General features: G+C 43.1%; 1 non-coding gene across 1 annotated transcript; it reads right to left on the bottom strand.

Annotated features, from left to right (window-relative positions):
* Positions 1-12,344: 12,344 nt before the first annotated feature.
* Positions 12,345-12,419, bottom strand: Trnas-cga (transfer RNA serine (anticodon CGA)). The gene has a single exon. It is a non-coding gene; the product is annotated as a tRNA-Ser (tRNA).
* Positions 12,420-19,307: the final 6,888 nt, after the last annotated feature.

Here is a 19,307-nt window from a genome sequence, read left to right as displayed (position 1 = left end):
AACAGAGCATGCACAATGTCGGCACTAGTATAGTGTATATCCACCTTTCGCAGCAATGCAGGCTGCTATTCTCCCATGGAGACGATCGTAGAGATGCTGGATATAGTCCTGTGGAACGGCTTGCCATTCCATTTCCACCTGGCGCCTCAGTTGGACCAGCGTTCGTGCTGGACGTGCAGACCGCGTGAGACGACGCTTCATCCAGTCCCAAACATGCTCAATGGGGGACAGATCCGGAGATCTTGCTGGCCAGGGTAGTTGACTTACACCTTCTAGAGCACGTTGGGTGGCACGGGATACATGCGGACGTGCATTGTCCTGTTGGAACAGCAAGTTCCCTTGCCGGTCTAGGAATGGTAGAACGATGGGTTCGATGACGGTTTGGATGTACCGTGCACTATTCAGTGTCCCCTCGACGATCACCAGAGGTGTACGGCCAGTGTAGGAGATCGCTCCCCACACCATGATGCCGGGTGTTGGCCCTGTGTGCCTCGGTCGTATGCAGTCCTGATTGTGGCGCTCACCTGCACAGCGCCAAACACGCATACGACCATCATTGGCACCAAGGCAGAAGCGACTCTCATCGCTGAAGACGACACGTCTCCATTCGTCCCTCTATTCACGCCTGTCGTGACACCACTGGAGGCGGGCTGCACGATGTTGGGGCGTGAGCGGAAGACGGCCCAACGGTGTGCGGGACCGTAGCCCAGCTTCATGGAGACGGTTGCGAATGGTCCTCGCCGATACCCCAGGAGCAACAGTGTCCCTAATTTGCTGGGAAGTGGCGGTGTGGTCCCCTACGGCACTGCGTAGGATCCTACGGTCTTGGCGTGCATCCGTGCGTCGCTGCGCTCCGCTCCCAGGTCGACGGGCACGTGCACCTTCCGCCGACCACTGGCGACAACATCGATGTACTGTGGAGACCTCACGCCCCACGTGTTGAGCAATTCGGCGGTACGTCCACCCGGCCTCCCGCATGCCCACTATACGCCCTCGCTCAAAGTCCGTCAACTGCACATACGGTTCACGTCCACGCTGTCGCGGCATGCTACCAGTGTTAAAGACTGCGATGGAGCTCCGTATGCCACGGCAAACTGGCTGACACTGACGGCGGCGGTGCACAAATGCTGCGCAGCTAGCGCCTTTCGACGACCAACACCGCGGTTCCTGGTGTGTCCGCTGTGCCGTGCGTGTGATCATTGCTTGTACAGCCCTCTCGCAGTGTTCGGAGCAAGTATGGTGGGTCTGACACACCGGTGTCAATGTGTTCTTTTTTCCATTTCCAGGAGTGTATATTGTTTCTCAATTGCAGACTGATATCATAATCATTTAACAGAAACAAATCGGAAAGTTCTTCCAACATCGAAAGCTCTGTAGGTCACACGTCTGTATCTGTGCCGTCGAGCCATTGTGTACAGCTTATTTTCCAAAAATAGTATTTTGGAAACCAGATTTATCACACAGGGATGCAGGTGGCGTGAGATGTTCTTTAATTTATGTTGTAACAAAACTGAATTTCAAATTATTGCAGAAGTTGATTATACAGTTTTCAAGCGATTACATACCAACGTTTAAATGGAAAACATTTTCTAAATATCATCGTTTAGAAGATATTCCCTTCTAGACTTAAAACGCTAAATCATTTTTCAGGGTGAATTTTGCCCCTTAAAAGTGAAATTGTGCACAAACAAAAGTATACGTATTGTACTATTTTGACCCTCTACACACTCGCCAAGTTTCATGAAGATCTTTTATTGACACTTGGGAACCTTCCCTTATTAGTAGAGGCAAATCTGAGGAGTAACAGCTTATCATTGCCAAATTCGAAAATAGTGTTCGGTTTCGATAAATGATGAATCTGCTTCCTACTGTCGTGTAATGCGATGGGAAAGTGTTCCCAGAAGAGTCTAAGTTGAAATTATAGACATAAAATACCATATTGAATATTTGCTCAACCTTCTGAATATCTGGAATCAAACATTAAAACCAGTAACTATTTAGTGAGCAGAGTAGAGCATTTTGATGTTGAAGATTCAGAAATAATTCAGCTTTGAGTGTCAAGAAAACTAAGGAACTCTCAAAAAAACCAGTCCATATGAGAGCGAATCTTCGTACAACATGTGGCGTGTAGTATATCTAGCTACTGCAATGCTTAAATTGGTTGATTTTATAGCTGATATATTTGCGTGGAGAACGAATAAAACTTTGAAAGACGGATCTTTAATTTACGTTCCATCATTGAAATATCAACTTCCATCGTGTGCTCCAAGCGCAAGCTCCTTTTTAATTGTTTTTCTGTTTCCAGACAAAAGTGAAATTAGCTCCAAAGTTGCTAAATGAGGTTCTTCAGGGAAAATAAACTCGTCTCAATAGTTATTACTTGCAGGAAAGATTTATTTCGGTAGTAAGAGATATAACGGCAGAGAATCCTGCACCGAAATGGAAAGAAAACAATAGTTCCGTTCCGTTCAGAAGTACAAATTATATGCAAACATGCAGCTGAAATGCCGCACATGCCCTCAAACTGTAACTGAAATTATATATCATCGCATCTTATATATATTTCTTCGAGAAAGCACACAGTACCTGACCTTTCCCGACGGTAAAAAGCAACAACTCCATATTTCAGACAGTAATCTGTCCGCAAGTCATACGTAAGCATCTGAAATTTTGTTTTCAAAGGAGCTGCGTATAAGACTGAATCAATTGTGTGTGCCGCTATATAATTTAATCATTGTAATTCATTGCTCTAAAATAGAGACATTATAATATTTATTGTTTGACAGTTTTCCCCGTGAGCCATCGAACAACGTCAGATTTGTGGCAGGTTTGCCCCGCAATGCATGTTAGTAAATACAACTTTAGAAATGCGGAAACCCTTACAAAATAACTAACCTAACTATGGTATTTTACGATGCGGAACCAGAGTGAATTAAGATTTTTCTGGAAATATCAGCACTTCCCACTATCACGCTTAAGACAATGATTAGTGAGACATACACACATCAAAAAGTTCTGCATCACCTCGGTTCCGAGACTTCCGGAACCAGTACAGAAGACTGGAATAGAGATCAACATAAACATTATTTCTGTCCTTTTTATTCCTCATGAAAACAACACATTGCATGTTGTACCACCATACAGCGAAAACTTCAGGGGCGGTGGTCCAGATTGCTGTACACGCCGCTACCTCTAATACCCAGTACCTCTTGCATTGATACATGCCTGTATTCGTCGTGGCATACTATCCACAAGTTCATCAAGCACTGTTGGTCCAGATTGTCCCACTCCTCAACGGCCTTTCGGCGTAGATACCTCAGAGTGGTTGGTGGATCACGTCGTCCATAAACAGCCCCCCTCAATCTATCCCAGGCATTGTCGATAGGTGGTGGTGGTGGTGGTGGTTAGTGTTTAACGTCCCGTCGACAACGAGGTCATTAGAGACGGAGCGCAAGCTCGGGTTAGGGAAGGATTGGGAAGGAAATCGGCCGTGCCCTTTCAAAGGAACCATACCGGCATTTGCCTGAAACGATTCACGGAAAACCTAAATCAGGATGGCCGGAGACGGGATTGAACCGTCGTCCTCCCGAATGCGAGTCCAGTGTGCTAACCACTGCGCCACCTCGCTCGGTCATTGTCGATAGGGTTCGTGTCCGGAGAACATGCTGGCCATTCTAGTAGAGCGATGTCGTTATCCTGAAGGAAGTCATTCGCATATGCGACACTCATCGGTGAAAAGAACTTGTTGCCAATCCTGAGTGGTCCATTCGTCATGTTGTTGGGCCCATCTGTACCGCGCTGCCATGGTGTCGTGGTTGCAAAGATGGACCTCTCCATGAACGTCGGGAGAGAAGCTGTTCATCATGCATCCTAGTGCGCACAGTTTAAGTCGTAACACGACATCCTGTGGCTGCACGAAAAGCTTTATTCAACATGGTGGCGTTGCCGTCAGGGTTCCTGCGAGCCATAATCCGTAGGTAGCGGTCATCCACTGCAGTAGTAGGCCTTGGGCGGCCTGAGCGAGGCATGTCACCGACAGTTCCTGTCTTTCTGTATCTGCCCCATGTCCGAACAACATCCCTTTGGTTCACTCCGAGACGCCTGGACACTTACCTTGTTGAGAGCCCTTCCTGGAACAAAGTAACAATGCGGAAACGATCGAACCGCGGTACTGACCGTCTAGGCATGGCTGAACTACAGACAGCACAAGCTGTGTACCTCCTTCCTGGTGGAATGACTGGAACTTATCGGCTGTCGGACACCCTCCGTCTAATAGGCACTGCTAATCCATGGTTGTTTACATCTTTGGGCGGGTTTAGTGACATCTCTGAACAGTCAAAGGGAATTTGTCTGTGATACAATACCCGCAGTCAACGTCTATCTTCAGTTCTGAGAACCGAGTTGATGCAAAACTTTTATTGATCTGTGTAAGCTGTCGAATGGCTGCATCTAGTGGTAAATCTGACACTAAAGAAACAGTTGAGTTGGGTTTATGGAAAAGTGGCTACACCTTGCTGGTGTATTGAAACAATTGTCTCTTCTGTTGCTTACAGCGATATAATCTCTGGTGGCATATGTAACTTCTTTCATCGTCGCATGACGCCATCACAACGTAATTCGTTCACCTATTACACATAAAATACCGGTACAGCCAGTTCCTGACGACGACTGCGGAAGAAACAGTCAAAAGCTTGGGATATCATTTAAATCTAAGACGGTCAGAAAACCTAAAGTATTTTAATTATTTCTCAGAGTTTATCTTACAGGCTCGAGCAACCCACCTGCTGTGACTTTCGATGTTCGAGCATCGTATTCACTATAAACTTAGAAATTGTCTCCCTTTGAGTGAAGGAAGCAGTAAACTTATTCATTCTTTACCTTGAGCCCTTCTCTGTGATGTTAATGTTTCCGTAAACAGAACCTCTTGCTACATAACGCTACTATAATTGACAGTATCAATAGTATCACATGAATTGCTATAAATATTTCGTTATTAACTGCGTCGATTTCCCTTTAACAAGAGGCATTGCCCATTTCCTTTCAAACGCCCTGTGTCTAAGGATCTCGGTACATTAAACTCTTAATTTTTCTTCCTTCCTCCTGCATTTTCAGATCTCTTTTATAGGAATAAAATGTTTCAGATACGTTTTTCCTCGATCAGATTTGACATTAAGTAATCAGAAATAACAAATAAAGCCGGCTACGAATGTTTGTGCTCGCTAGGTATACCTTTTAAAAATTATACGCGACAGAAAGAAAGAAACTGAAATGCCGAAGACGCAGTGTAAAATAACTACATCCGCCAAGAGTAAGGACTGAGGGAGCTATAAACTCGGATGCAGAAGGATCGTTGTTGGATTCCTGATTAAAGTTTTCGGCCGCTTCCGAACTCGGTCTCGGAAAGCCTGTTATGGTTCGTTAGGCAAGGCCATAGTCGATTCCTTTCTTTGTGGCTGCAAGGGCTGTGCTTCTAACGACTTCCATGTCAACATTGTAGAAAGAGCTACCATGGAAAAATGAAATGAAAAGCGAGGCTTCCAAGAGCCAGAGGTAGTTTATTTTAGATGCTTAATAAATGTATCTATTAAAAATAGAGAAAAACGAAGAATAGCAAATAGGGAAATTGTTTGGGGTCAAACGGTGTTTTCAGAATTTTCTCTGCGTTGCAGTACATACAATCATGTTACTTTTTCCTTCGACGAGTACGCCAAAATTAATTTATCGGAATTACGTTCAAATGCCTCTGAGCACTATGGGACTTAACATCTTAGGTCATCAGTCCCCTAGAACTTAGAACTTCTTAAACCTAACCAACCTAAAAACAGCACACAACACCCAGCCATCACGAGGCAGAGAAAACCCTGACCCCGCCAGGAATCGAACCCGGGAACCCGGGCGTGGGAAGCGAGAACGCTACCTCACGACCACGACATGCGCGATCGGAATTATGTAAAAATAGCTAGTTGAAGACACACAGCTGCAGTTCTAGGTTTTTCAGTGGTGTTCCAGAGTAAACTGAAAGATCATTCGTAGTGCTGCTTCTCGTTTCATATAAGAAAACGAAGGATTTGTTCCTTTAATTTGCTGCAGACACTATATCAATAAAGTAAAGTAAATACAAAGAGATATATTATTTTGTAGAAACGCCATCACAGCCATAGTATATTACAGCATTGATGACGAAAATTTCACAAGAACGTCTGGTAAAGCTGCTGTCATCACTAAAGGAATGTATGTGTAACCAACGAGGTTTACGAACGACGCAAGTAGTACAGAGCTTAGCTTTGCAAAGTCGGTTGTGGACCTAATGACTATCCGATTAAGCCCCAGCAGACGGTTAGTTGTGTGGTGGCAGACTGATTTGCAACTTTCACAGATGGTGCCAATAATTGCCATCAACTGTATGTCGTCGAGACCGATTTCCTTGAACAAAGGTTGACTGAGTGATCGTCTGAGAGTATGGAAACGGCGGAAAGTTTCCCCAGTAGTAGAATCAGCATCAACAAGGCGGAAAATAAACTTTACTGAAGCTTCCAGCAGTTCCTCAGAGACTGCAGTGGTCATCCCTGAATTGTGTAGAGTTTGTCCTAAAAGTTTCAAGAGTAAAATTCTCCAACGATACAAAAGGGCTAGATCGATGCGGTTTCCTTCGGGGACGGTGGTAAGGGATTGTGGCTAACGAATGCGAGTTGGTTCAATCACCTTCGGTTAGTGACAGAACTACACTATGTGATCAACCTGAACCCTGGCTCAAAATGGCTTACAAGTTTGTGGCGCCCTCTATCGGTAATGCTGGAGTTCAATATGGTGTTGGCCCACCCTTAGCCTTGATGTCAGTTTCAGCTATCGCAGGCATACTTTCAAACAAGTGCTGGAAGGTTAGATCAGGACTCAGTGCAGGACAGTCCATTACAATGAAGTTACTGTGGTGTAACCACTCCTCCACAGGCTGTGCATTATGAACAGGTGCTCGATCGTGGTGATAAATGCCGTCGCCACCCTCAGTTTCTCTTCAACAGTGGGAAGAAAGAAGGCACTTAAAACATCAATGTAGGCCTGTGCTGTGATAGTGCCAAGCAAAACAACGGCTGAAAGCCCCCTCCATGAAAAACACGACCACACCATAACATCAACGTCTCCAAATTTTACTGTTGGAATTACACACGCTGGCAGATGAAGTTCACCGGGAATTCGCCATCCCCACACCCTGCGATCGGATCGCCACAATGTGTACTGTGATTCGTCACTCCACACAACGTTTTTCCACCGTTAAATCCTCCAATGTTTACTCTCTTTACACCAAGCGAGGCGTTGTTTGGCATTTACCGACATGATGTGTGGCTTATGAGTAGCCGCTTGACCATGAAATCCAAGTTTTTTCACCTCCTGCGTAACTGTCATAGTACTTGCAGTGGATCCTGATGCAGTTTTTAATTCCTGTGTGATGGTTTGGATAGATGTATGCCTATTACACATCACGACATATTCACCTGTCAGCGGTCTCTGTCAGTCAACAGACGAGGTCGGCCTTTATGCTTTTATACTGTACGTGTCCCTTCTCGTTTACACTTCACAATCACATCTGAAACAGTGGACCTAGGGATGTTTAAGAGTGTGGAAATCTAGCGTACAGAAGAATGACACAGTGACACCCAAGCAACTGACCATGTTCAAAGTCCGTGAGTTTAGCGGAGCGCCAAATTCTGCTCTCTCACGATGGCTCATGACTACTGAGATCGCTGATATGAAGTACCTGGCAGTAGGTGGCAGCACAAAATGGAAAACATATGTTTTGTCCGGATACTTTTGATCACAGAGGGTAGCATCGCGTCTCTTGCGTAGTTGTTTCCGTGATGCTTCGAAGTTCGAGACGCAATAGTTAAATGAACAGCGATAAGCTATCAAATTTTGCGTTAAATTGAAACACTTGGATGCAGAGACGGTGGGCCTGATACAAAAGGCGTTTGAGGAGGAAGCCAAGTCCTAGCCAAGAATTTATGAGCGGTACCCAGTTGTTCTAGGAGACCCGAAGAAACTTTGACGACAACGATTGCTTCGAGCATTAGTGAGCAGCCCAAACCCACGCAAATATGGAGTTAGTACGGAGACCTTTGAACATGGATCGACGCTTAAATGTATGAATCATAGCAGAGAATTGCAGTATTGCGAAATTGGGTGTTTATCGCATTTTAAGGATTAGAATGTTATGTGGGAACAGGAAGAAATCGGTATGTTGAAATGTTACGAGTTGTTGGAACGCAGCGATAGTGAACGTAATTTGCCGACCGTTGTAGCCGAGAAGTTCTAGGCGCTTCAGTCTGGAACAGTGACACCACTACGGTCGCAGATTCGAATCCTGCCTCGGGCATGGATGTGTGTGATGTCCTTAGATTTGTTAGGTTTAAGTCATTATAAGTTCTAGAGGACTGATGACCTCAGATGTTAACTCCCATAGCGCTCAGAGCCATTTGAGCCATTTATTGACCCTAATTTAGTATTCAGAGCTGTGATAGAAGACGATACATGCGTTCTCGAGTATTTCTCGAATCAAAAACGCAAAGGCCGAGTGGCGCACGGAAAATCCATTCCTCCTGAGGAACACCAACGTACACAAATCATAGGTTAAGATAATAGTCACTATGTTTCCCTTTTAATTCCGACGGTGTGATTCACAGAGAATTTTTGCCTCATGGACAAACAGTTAATGACCAGGTTTACACTCAACTCATTTATCTGTTGCGTTGCAGTGCGAAACAAGACTCAGAAGACATCATGAAGAACTTGATTTTGCATCAAGACAATGCGCCAAGCCAAGCCGCCCTCGTTGTGCAAGAATTTCTCCCCAGGACCTGTGTGGCAACTCTGCGTCATTCGCCATACAGTCCTAACATGAAAGCATCGTACTTCTTTTAATTCCTGAGGATGAAGAGAAGGTTGGAGGGACGCTATCAAAGGTGGCATGACAGGGTAAGAGAGGTTTTGAAGTGCTTCCCAATGGATGGTCACTACAATGCCATCAAGGAAGGTAATTTGGAATGAGCGAAAAGTCGCAGCCTTGTAACATTAGCCAACTTACTGCTGGTACTGTGAATGGCTGAAACCGAAGGGAATCTACAGGATGACAGTTATTGAACTATATGAAAAAAAGTAAATTAGTTACAAACTACGGCGTGCACACATTTTATTCAACATATAAACATCACATATCCTCTGCATCTATTCATCTCCCAGGGTACACATTTCTTAGGGCAGACAGATCAAAAAAGCGAGGTGGCGGGGTCGGCGCATATATACGAACAGATCTCAAAGCGAAAGTCTTATGTACGTCAAATCCTGCTGAAGAAAAAGAGGCTGAATTCATGTTCATTGAAATAAATATACAAAGTCGGAAATTCTTGACTGGCGTCGTGTACAAGCCGCCAAAAATAAGCTCAATGAGTTCTTTCCAGTCGGAATTATATTCACTTCAGTGTCAATACGAACATGTCATCGTAATGGGTGACTTGAACATAGACCTGCTAAGAGACACTCCCTCCGCAATAAACCTAAGAAGATTGTTTAGTTGCAATAGCATGAACATTCTTCCATTACAACCTACACACCATACGGCGCACAGTCATACTCTTATAGACGTGATCGCAACGAAACAGACTGACAAAGTAAGAGATGTTGGTCAATCATCGGCCCCTGGCCTCTCAGCACATGATGTAATATTCCTGGCCTACTCTGTGCAGCCCCCAAGGATCAAATCGCGTTACATAACTTGTAGGAACATGAAACGTATTGACCTTGACGCTCTAACAGCCGATTGCTCAGAAATCTCATGGCATCAAATAATCAGAGAACCTACAATCGACGGCAAAATTAATGAACTTGGTGATAAACTCACTGCCCTCTATGACAAACATGCACCTGTGCGCGCAGTCCGTGTAAGAAAATCTCCTGCTCCATGGCTGACAGCTGAATTACGTCAAATGATGACTAATAGGGATGCTGCCCACAGGCGTTTCAAGGCAGATCCGAAACCCGAACGTTTTGAAGAATATAGAAAGCTACGGAACAGAGTGAAACAATGCATTCGCAATGCCAAAATCAGGCACGCTCGCTCCCTCGTATGCAGCGATCTGACACCCACGACTCTATGGAAGAATCTCCGTAGCTTGGGGGTCGGAAAGGCAAAATCGGAAACTACTTTTCATGTGTCAGCTAACGAATTAAATGAATTCTTCTCTGCACCTCTGAATACCAGCACGGCTGATGATTTCCGTCCACAAGAATCCCCAAACAGGATAACTAACAACGATACCTTTCATCTAAAACATGTAACAACAAATACGGCAAGAAAAGCAATAATGAGAATCTCTTCTGATGCAATAGGCAACGACAGTATCGGTATAACCATGATTAAGAATGTTGCCGATATCTTAGTACCTGTCTTAACTGACATATTTAATTTTTCCCTCGTGAACGGAATATACCCCACTGCATGGAAAAGAAGCATAATTCGACCCATCCCTAAGGTCGAAAACCCGCAACTGCCTAGTGATTACCGACCAATTAGCATACTGCCTGCTGTTTCCAAAGCACTGGAATATATTGTTCATGACCAAATCACTGAACACTTGCATGAATTCAGTCTATATGACAAATTTCAATCCGGTTTCCGTAAACATCACAGCACAAACACTGCTCTAATTAAAGTAACTGATGACCTGAAATATGCCATCGACAATCGAAAGGCAACAATATTGACGCTACTGGACTTCAGCAAAGCTTTTGACACTGTTAACTTTGACATATTACTCAGAAAAATGCAACAGCTTAATTTCTCGGATAGTGCAATGAGATGGTTTGAAAGCTACTTAAAAGACAGACAGCAATGTGTTGTCTGCGCAAATGAAAAATCTTCCTGGAAACATGTTTCTTCGGGAGTGCCACAAGGATCAGTCTTAGGACCACTTTTGTTTTCTTTATATGTCAACGATATTTCGTCGGTTTTGTCCTCCTGTAAACATCATTTCTATGCCGACGACCTCCAGCTCTATCTCAGCGTCAGACCTGAAGACGTAAACACTGCAATCGCTCTGATGAATGATGATCTGTCTTCAGTAGTGACATGGGCGAAAAACCTGGGGCTTAAATTAAATGCAAAAAAGACGCAAGTAATCTTAATAGCCCATCAGAAATTAATAAGTTCAGATTTCCGCGAACGGCTACCTCCTATTCTGCTCGAAGGTACTCCAATACCATATCAGAAAACAGTGAAGAACTTGGGTGTAACTTTGGACGAGCATCTCAACTGGGCGGAGAATACAGTCGCAGTGTGCCGAAAAACGTCTGCTTGTCTCTATGCTCTCAAAAAGTTTCGGAACATATTCCCACAGGACTTGAAACGCCAGCTCGTGCAAGCACTCGTTCTACCGAACCTCCACTATTGTGATGTGATTCAACAAGGCATGAGTAGTGAAAACAAAAGACGGCTAGAGCTAACCATGAATGCCTGTGTGCGTTACACCTGCAACATTCGCCGATATGATCATGTTAGTGCTTCATACTCCGAGCTAGGGTGGCTGCGGCCGGACAAACTGCGTGACTACCACACTCTATGTCTACTTCACCGACTCCTCATCGCGCAAGCACCCCAGTACCTAGCTTCAGAGATTAAAATCCTGTCATACCATCATAATCGAAACACGAGGTCACTCTTATCTGGTATCCTAACTGTGCCCACTCACAAAACAAAAACTTTTGCAAACTCCTTCTCAGTTGCCGCTGTCCGCCTCTGGAACAAACTGCCCCTTACCTTGAGGAAAATTCAATCTCCTGTTGCTTTTAAGAAGAAGTTGAAGCATTTCCTACTATCATCCGCATAAAATTCTCCACAAAATTAATGTGCAAGGCAAATCCTCTCATCTGTCAAATAGCAAAGCTAGTGTCTCCTATCTTGCTCCTGAGATGTCTTCCTCTTCATCTATCTCTATTAGACACGCAGTCTCCTTTTCCTTTATATTTTCCTTAATTATGTTTCATCATGTCTCTCTATTCTTCTCCTCGCTTCACCATGAGTCTCCCTCATACTCCCTGCTGCCAGCACTCCTATCTTAAATCTTTCTCTTCAATAATGTATTTTTCGAGGTGTACCTTTCTAATTGTTTATCTCACTTTTTGTATTAGGTGTAGTTTAACATGCCTACTGAAACATATGACTGTAAAATAAGTAGAATGCCTGGTTAGATGTAAGAGAGGGCCTGATGGCCCTAATCTTGCCAGGTTAAATAAATAAATAAATAAATAAATAAATAAATAAACACTACCGATGAAACCTCCTGGCAGATTAAAACTTTGTGCCCGACCGAGACTCGAACTCGGGACCTTTGCCTTTCGCGGGCAAGTGCTCTACCAACTGAGCTACCGAAGCACGACTCACGCCTGGTACTCACAGCTTTACTTCTGCCAGTATCCGTCTCCTACCTTCCAAACTTTATAGAAGCTCTTCTGCGAGACATGCAGAACTAGCACTCCTGAAAGAGAGGATACTGTGGAGACATGGCTTAGCCACAGCCTGGGGGATGTTTCCAGAATGAGATTTTCACTCTGCAGCGGAGTGTGCGCTGATATGAAACTTCCTGGCAGATTAAAACTGTGTGCTCGGTCGGGCACACAGTTTTAATCTGCCAGGAAGTTTCATATCAGCGCACACTCCGCTGCAGAGTGAAAATCTCATTCTGATCACTACCGATATTCGGGTTTAGGTTATGGCATCTTCGATATACCTGCTATGATCGGTGATGACGTGGCGCTGACGAATAGCGAAATTCCGCATGACCCGCTGAAGTGTCGGAACATCGATGCTGTCGATGACCTCCTCATCTGCTATTTTCAGAAGTCGCATGTGTTCAGATCCGGAGAATATGGCGGCCAATCGATGCCCATGCCAGTGGCCTCTGGGTATCCCAGAGCCAGAATGCTGTCCCTAAAGTGCTCCTCCAGGACATCAAACACTCTCTGGCTTCTATGAAGTCGAGCTCCGTCTTGCTTGAACCATATCTCGTTGAAATCAGGTTCTCTTTGGAACAGGGCTTCCTGGTCAGGTCAGTACAACTTCATTAACACAAAATCTGATAGGGTAATGCAGGAATAGGTCTAATACTGACTAAGAAAAGAGAAAGGCAGGTAAGCTTCTATGAACAACATAGCGAACGCACACTCGTAGAAGACATAGTCACAAAGCCAACGCCCATCACAGTAGCAGAAGTTCATAATCCACACAGCTCCATAGATGATGAAATGGAAAGAAAGTATGATGAGAAAAAGGAAATTATCCAGACTGTTGGGGCAGACGAAAATTTAATGATGCAGGGGGACTGGAATTCGATGGTAGGAAAAGGAAGAGAAGAAATATCTGAATAGCGTGGACTCGAGGAAAGGAATGAAATAGGAAGTCACGTGGTAGAATTTTGCGGAGAGCGTAATTTAATCAATATTAATGCTTGGTTTCGGAACCAGAAAGAAGGTCGTGTACGTGGTAGACAACTAGGGACACTGAGTAGTTACAAACTAATTGCATAATGGAGATTGCGAAACCAGGTTTCAAACTGTGAACCATTTCAAGGGGCAGATGTAGAATCTAGCAAAACCGGTCATTTACCGGTTATGAACGAAACACTGAAACTAAAGAAGTAGCAGAAATGTAAGTAATTAAGCAGACTGTACGCTGGATAACTTTAAAGAAGCAGACTTTGATGTGTGTTCAAAAAGGGATCATTACACAACTACAAAATGAAACACGGGAGAGAAATACAACAATAGGCGAATGGATAGCCTTGCGACATGAAATAGTAATGCGTCAGAGGATCGAATAGGCCAAACGAAGAGGTCCAGGAGAAATCCGTGAATATAACAGGAGGTATTGTGTTTAATTGATGAAAGGAGGGAATATATAAATGCGACATTAGTGTAAGCAAAAGATAATACAGATGTGCTGTTTCAGACATTCCCGTCATAATAAATGCTTCGGTGGTTCACGGGTGTCGCGTCGAATGCTGTTGTGAAAGCAGGACATTATTTTTACGAGACAGATGCTCGTGATCATCAGGTGCTTACAGAGGTGTTGCTGCAGTGGATCGCCAATATACTCGTTGGCTCACTAGAAAAGAGCAGGCACCAAGGGCTGAGGCTATAACGTCATCGTAGACGATCATAGAGGAATGTGAAGTCTTGTGCCCCTTCTGGTAAGGCCGGCCGAAGTGGCCGAGCGGTTCTAAGCGCTACAGTCTGGAACCGCGCTACCGCTACGGTCGCAGGTTGGAATCATGCCTCGGGCATGGATGTGTGTGATGTCCTTAGATTAGTTAGCTTTAAGTAGTTGTAAGTTCTAGGGGGCTGATGACCTCAGTAGTTAAGTCCCACAGTGCTCCGCGCCATTTGAACCATTTTTGTCCGACAGATGGCGCTTCATCTGATCAGAATAGCAATATTTAGCATAACAAAGTAAGACAAAGCAAAGATGATGTTCTTTATAGGAAATGCTCAATACGTCCACCATCATTCCTCAACAATAGCTGTAGTCGGGGAATAATGTTGTGAACAAGACTGTAAAGCATGTCCGGAGTTATGGTGACGCATTGGCGTCGGATGTTGTCTTTCAGCATCCCTAGAGATGTCGGTCGATCACGGTACACTTGCGACTTCTGGTAACCCCAAAGCCAATAATCGCACGGACAGAGGTTTGGGGACCTGGGAGGCCAAGCATGACGAAAGTGGCGGCTGAGCACACGATCATCACCAAACGACGGCATCTGTCGCACATTTTATGAACTTTGTTTTTTTTTTTGTTCTATTTAAAACCCATGTCATTCCAAGCATGTGTGTCAATTTTTACCTTTGTGTCTATATTATTCTGTGGTTTATTAAGTTTTCAAATTTATACCGACTTTTTGATCACCCAGTGTATGAGTAGTTATACTCTGACAACAATTTGACATAAGCTGAAACAAGACGTCAATAATAGAGGATTTTTTTTTAGAATTGTTGTGGTCTTTGGGAGGGCCAGCTCAGACATATATATTTAGTTTACAGAGGGTATTTCATAGTTACTATTACAGGCTTCTAGTGGTGGTAGAGATGGGTTGGTGGATAAAGTTCTGATCAGGAACCTATTTTCGGAAATGTACCGTTTGGATATCAAAGTTTGGACATCGGTTCACTTTAAAATCTCCCGCCTCACGGCACGCATACAAACTGAGAAGAGGGTACCGTCGTCAGACCTTGTTGAAATGATGAGATCACGTCCAATTTTTGTCCGACTGTAACAATAGCTGCAAGAAACAAGTATGTTTGCAAGTAGGAGGGTTGCACTCTCAATTTGAAATAAATGGCTTTTGTCACGAAGATGAGATCCCGATGACGATTGCTCGAAACATTGGCTACTCCATGGGCTCCGCTATGTGCATACCGTGAAGCGAGAGATTTCAAAGGGATACGATCTTCAGAATTATTTTACTCGGAAACGATACATTTCTCGACATGGGTTGCTTATGAGAACATTATGTACTATATTTCCTCTGAAACTCATAGAAGCCTGTAATAGAAATTGTGAAACGCCGTGATTACGATGCGTGTTATGTTGAAGAACGTTGAGTTTCATGTACTGTATTTCACTACTGCACAAATTAAATTACCTGAATGTTGTAGGCAGATAATTGTTACGTGTGTGGATTATTTAAGGTGTGCAGCATATAGAGGAGGGTACTTAGTACCAGTATTAATGACTTTGTCCAACTTCATTCGCACATGATACGGTGGTAAAACGACTAAATTAGTATAATTTGTAATTTATATATGTTCGCCGTATTACCTTTCCTAATTTATTCTGTGTGACAGGGACCTGAACCTTGGACAGTATCTTGTAACAGAGTACTATCAAATTCGTTGTATTTTATGTATGCATGATCAGGTCTGTAATGACACATAAAGAGAGCGGCCATTTATTACACCCACTCATTATACTGTGTAAGTCATCCTACATTTGTTTACTATCATCCGGCCTCGAACCATTCATTTAGATAACAGCTTCGATAAAGAAGAACATGAGAATGCCGCTGATACTGTCTGATAAGTCATTTATCTAAATCAAGAATATTTACAGTCTTGTAACACTTTCCTACGTCACACAAGATGCTACATTCACTTCTGTTGGTTTATTGTCGTTCAATACAACGTACTGAGTTCTATCAGACGAAAATACTTCAAACCAGTCATCCATTTGTGGAGACACTGTACAGTTTCGAACGCACTCTGGACATCTAAGAAGCCTGCTTTCCAGAATATTCGTTCCGTCAAGGATTCTTGTTTAGTATTAGTTAAAATGAGTACTCTGTGCAAAATCTAACGCCGATTCTATTATGACCTTGTATCTTGAATAGTGTTGCTAGTCTCCGAATATTTCGCAATACGAGCGGTACTTGCTTCAGTGACAATCTCTTTTGGGTTTATGCAATAAAACACCGGCAAGATAGTAATTTCATTATGCATCAATGCATTTTTCATTGCTTAACTTAATATTTCAACTCTCTATTTTTTAGTTTCATCAGCAGACTATTCTGCGAGATATTTAATGCAAAGTTTGTACCCCTCTACAGACTTTACGGAGGACCAAATCTCTCTACGCATTTAATGCACCATTCATCACGTTTTGAATATGGAAACTTAAGTAGGCTTCGTGAATGAAAATTCTTTTAAATGCACGAATGCCATTACGTTTACTCGTATTGTTTCGTAGTGGGAATGTAGCGATCTCCGAGTTCGCAAAATCATACAATAGCGCAATTAAGCAAAGGTGAGCATTCCTTACTGACCTGTAGCTGTAACTACAACTGTTTCACTGCTGTCGAATTTCAGTTAAAACTTCGTTATTCATCTTTGCAACAAGGTGTTAATGGCTTATATGTCAGTTCTATCAAATACAAATACTTCTTGAGTTATCTTTATGAACTTTTCGCCTTTGACATCCATCGCCTCCAAAACAGCATCTTGGCTGCTATTCCCTGTCCATTTGACATCACACTAGACAAAATTGGGTATGTTTTAGCAAAGATGCCTCAGATGTATCTTCAAAGTAGCTATTTTATAACACATTGAATACTAATTCGCACGACTACCTGTCCTTACCGCTGATAGTAATGCACTGTCTGCCATCTCGATTTTCAGTAAATTAAAATCGCCCTCTACCACTACAGCAGGATCCAAGTATTTCCATGCTGTCGTATGTGGGCTGTGTTTGAACTCCTACACAACCAGTCTAATGGCTGGTACAAACATTAGATTGTCTAGACAACTCCGTCCATAGGTAACACTTGCGTTAAGCAATTCACTCAGGAGGGTGTCTAACAAACCTTTCCTACATTCATTGGATTTATTGTTGAAAGTTTCTCTGCGTTCCACTTCATATTTCAGCCAACCCACAGTTCCTAAATTTTCTTTAATTGTATTGCTTTCTTGGAGTGAGGTAACGTGTGGGACATAGTTGTGAACGCTGTGACATTTAACATCTGGTGTTTTGATGTTCTCACTCTCCATATTTGAATCCGTTCTGTCTTAACAGTTTTTTTCCGAACGATTGGTTCCCGTCTGGGGATATCTAAGCCTCTAACACCCACGAGATATAGGAGCGATACTTCAAATCGAAAGCTATGCTAAAATCTCAGTAGTAAGGCTAGCTGTCTTCGTTGTTGTTCATCAGCCTAATTCTTCTTGACTGAATTATAGTTAGTTTTACTGATAACATCTCAAGGGTTTTGCAGTTTTGTATCTGCAAGCATACTAGACCCGAAAACATACTTAAATCATTCTTTGTTATTATTATTGAGATCCAGTTCGCGAACAAAGTTTTATGTCTGAAGTGTTCATCGCACACGCAAAAGTTTAAAAAATTACTTCGTAAGTGACACGTTCCTTATAAAGTTTGTTTTGCACTGCGACGTGCATGAAACGTTATACATTAATAAAGGTTTTGTTCGGAAACATTTTGGAACTCAGTATATTGAACATGTGGTACTGTTTACTTGTTTCTCAGTTATAAATAGTATGTGACAAGAATCAAAGTTGCAACTGCCTAAGAAAAGTGTCATTGATCACTCATTTATGTCTTGCGACGAATCTATTCGTTTAAAAGATACATTCTTAAAAAAAGCATTAGGATTACTTTATAAATGCGCAAATAACTAGATTTTTCTGTCATTGCATGATCGTCGTAGATTATATGAATACATAAATTTGTATGAACGTTTGTGAGTAGGGGTGCGGAGAGGGCGGCTTTCTGGGTGTGTACACTCGCGTGCGAGGGAATAAGGGCTGAGAAGGTAGAGAGACGGAGGAGGAATGGGGAGGCACGGATTTCTGACAAATGTGGGAAGAAATACCAAGTTTTGTTGTTTCTTCCCGCAACCAAAGATCGGCCCTTTTCGCTGCACGACTAGTGTGAGGCGAGGTAGGACTACGGCTGGCGACCACTTAGGCGAGAAGAAATTAATGACTTCCGAGTCCCGGATGAAGTGCACCCATTAAGGTGGCCCTTTGAACGCTCGTGACCTACGTTGGATTGATGACGATCGATATGAGAGCGACTCCGTCGTGTTCCACATAAACGATGAGGATGGTACTAATGGAAATGTGTGCTTCGTTACACGTCCGCCAATTTAAATTTTTCATACTATCGAAGTGAATAGCAATTCGTGTAAGGCATACGTGCCACTGTAAGACTTTATCAACAGCTTGAACCACGCAATGTATAAGCGGGAGGACGTATACACTGGAAAAACTGTGCTTCACGAGAAAATGTACAATGTGCAAGAACAGAATGCTGAGATATAAAGCTAAGCTTTGAATATAAATACAGAAAACTGAAACCAGATATTTTTGAAATATTTGTTTATTCCCATTAATTAGTTTTCGAGCCTCTTCAGGCTCATCTTCAGATGCGGCATCCTTAAGTTAAACCTGCATTACCGTGGCATCAAGCAGGATATTGGCTCTGTGACGAAATGATAGATCGTAAAACAAATATCGCCGTGACTGGTGGTTATATGGAAATTAAATCTGAAGTTGCCTGGTCGATACTAACTACAATTCTGTGCTTACTGTCCTGGAAAGTAAATCATTTTTCAACACATCTTGTCACTTTACTATCTCTCATGCTGATGCTATGAAGTTTTTTAACCCCGATGCAAACATATGGGTGTTACAAGTTCAACGTGTGTATCTGAGTATCTATCTGTGGCATCGTAACTCCACAACAAAGGTCCGATTTT

The sequence above is a fragment of the Schistocerca gregaria genome, chromosome X (genome assembly GCF_023897955.1).
Source record: "Schistocerca gregaria isolate iqSchGreg1 chromosome X, iqSchGreg1.2, whole genome shotgun sequence".
Classification (NCBI taxonomy): domain Eukaryota; kingdom Metazoa; phylum Arthropoda; class Insecta; order Orthoptera; family Acrididae; genus Schistocerca; species Schistocerca gregaria.
The sequence above is the reverse complement of the archived record's forward strand: the minus strand, read 5'-3'. Positions and strand labels throughout refer to the sequence as shown.